Genomic DNA, 2,634 nt, shown 5'->3' with positions numbered 1-2,634 from the left:
CGCTCGGCTCCCGGAAGTGACGTAAACGAGCCTGAGTAGTGAAAGCCCGAAGTGGGGTCGGAAAAACGAAATAACTTGCTTCGAATTCCACTTTATGTATCTCAAGTTTTGCCAGTACTATATAGTATAAATATAAAAATGGTTCTGGGGGCTTAATTGACTATAAGTGTCCCTACGAATGTCTCAAATTTGGATAGTGTGAGCGAGTCAAAAGAATGGTACCGTCCAGATTTGTGCACTGATCTTCAGTTTCCGGCAAGGAACAGAGACACCTAGAATAAAATGGCCGATCATTTTCATGGTACTAACCACTTTTAACCACGCCTCCCGGAGCTCTGGTGGCACAGTGGTTAAGAGCTGGGCTGCTAACCAGAAGGTCGGCAGTTTGAATCCACCAGCCGCTCTTTGGAAACGCTATGCGGCAGTTGTACTCTGTCTCGTAGGGTCGCTATGAGTCGGAATGGACTGGACAGTAATGGGTTTGTTTTTTTTGGTTTGAACCACGCCTCCCGCTTGTTTTTGCCAGAAGGAGGTGGAGACTCCTGCCAAGGGCGTTTGTGTGACGCGAGGTGGGGAGAGCTTCCTGGCTTTGCTGTCAGTCGGACCCCGGACGCGTGGTGGTGTGCGCTGAAGCCCAGCAGCTAAATAGCTTTTTGTTTACCTATTTTCCCAGCTGCGAACTGGGGAGGAAAGTTTGGAATTGGGAGGATGAATATTTCCAGAGCTTGGAAAGGTTGTAACGAACGCCAACTAAGATCTGACTTCTGCTTTGTTTCAAATAAAAAAATGCTTTAGGAATTTCAGGTTAAAAGTGTATTAAACCAACCGCTCTGACTGGGATCACAGCAGAGAGTCCTGGATAGTACGGAGAAAAATTGCAGAACCAAAAGTCAGATTCACAAAAAAGACCAGACTTAACTGAGTTGACAGAGACTGGAGAAACCCCTGACACTATGGCCCTAAAACACCCTTCTGAGCGGGAACTGAAGCCATTCCCAGGGACCACCTTTCAGCCAAACCGTAGACAGGCCCATAAAATAAACAACACCGCAGAGGACCATGTTCCTTAGAACAATCTATTCGAGATCGGAAGGGCAACATTTGCAAAGATGAGAAGGCAGTAAAGTGTAGAAAATCAGGATGAAAGGAAACAGGGAACCCAGGGCAGAAATGGGGAGAGATCGGACACATTGTGGGGAATGAAACCAAGGCCATGAAACACTTTATGTACAAACTATCGCCTGGAAACTAATTTGCTTTGTAAACCTTTCCTAATGCACAATTTTTTTTTTTTAAAGCGTTAAAATGATGCTTGACTACTACCACTGACCCTTACTAATCAGGGCCTCAATAGATGGACCGGGATAGAATCAAATTCCGCCCCCCCCCCAAAAAAAACAAAAACGAAAAATCTCCAGAACTATTACCCTGAGATTCTCTCTTCAAACCTTGAACCAAAACTAACCCCTGAGGTCACCTTGTAGCTAAGTAACAAATTGCTAAAAAAAAAAAAAAAATGAATATCACCCTTAAAAAATCACCTATATGAGCCAAAGGGTCAACAATTACTTTAAAACAAAGATGAGAATGTAAGGGGATAGGGAAACTAGATCAATGGAAATAGAATAACCAGAACGGAAATAATGAGAATGTTTGTGTATTATGAAGAGTATAACCAATGTCACTGAACAACTTGTATAGAAATTGTTGAATGGATACCTAAACTGCTGTGTAAACCTTCAGTGAAAACACAATAAAATATTGTTTTAAAAAAAGTGTATTAGTATTTTCCTATAATTAAGCTGAAGTGAAACACCTGATTCCACTCTTAGCCATCTGGGCTTTTGCTTCTCACTTTAGATTTCTCTTGTAACAGGACTTTGAAAAGTCGATTTAGAGTTGTGTGCGTGCTGGGCATTTTACCTACATTTTCATTAATCTGGAGAACCACCTCACTGTTTTGATGCTCACCTAGACGAAGCAGCTTGTCCAAGTCATAGAGCTAATAATACGTTGGGTGCCAGGGTTCAAACCTAAGTCTCCCTACTATCCTATATATCCCTGGGGGAGGGAGGGAAGCAGGGAAAGGGAGGTCCCAGTTGTTGGCATATATTTTAGAAATCATGGACTCAAAAAGCTGTCTAGCTCAGTGCTTCTCAAACTTTAATGTGCATATGAACCCTCAGGGGATCTCATTAAAATGTAGATTCTGAATCAGAAGTTCCAAGATGGGGCCTGGGACTCTGTATTTCTTTTCTTTTTTCTTATTGTGCTTTAAGTGAGCGTTTACAGTTCAAGTTAGTTTCTCATACAAAAATTTATACACACATTGTTATGTGACACTTCTTGCTCTTGCTATAATGTGACAGCACACTCCTTTCTACCCTGTATTTCCTGTGCCCTTTGGGAAGAGGCTTTAGTTGGTGAGGTGTTTGGGAATGCATCAAATGGTTTTTCCAATTTAGAAACAGTATATTTTAAAACAAACAAACAAAAAACACTGAACATAATTCCGGGAAGTGAAATATGGAGCAGATCTCTGGAATAGAATTAGCTGAGAGCTCCTAGTATTCTCTCCAGAGCTGAGTGGTTAAAGAAAAAAATGAACTCATGAAGTAAGATTTCAAAGATGGA

The 2,634-nt window shown here is 41.6% G+C and overlaps 1 long non-coding RNA gene across 1 annotated transcript in view; it reads left to right on the top strand.

The window, feature by feature from the left end:
- LOC126073397 (uncharacterized) overlaps positions 1 to 2,634 on the top strand; it is a 179,540-nt gene that overhangs the window by 52,532 nt on the left and 124,374 nt on the right. The gene's annotated exons all lie outside the window — the stretch shown is intronic.

The sequence above is a fragment of the Elephas maximus genome, chromosome 1 (assembly GCF_024166365.1).
Source record: "Elephas maximus indicus isolate mEleMax1 chromosome 1, mEleMax1 primary haplotype, whole genome shotgun sequence".
NCBI classification, from domain to species: Eukaryota; Metazoa; Chordata; class Mammalia; order Proboscidea; family Elephantidae; genus Elephas; species Elephas maximus.
Note: the sequence above shows the minus strand (reverse complement) of the source record. Positions and strands in the feature narration are given on the sequence as shown.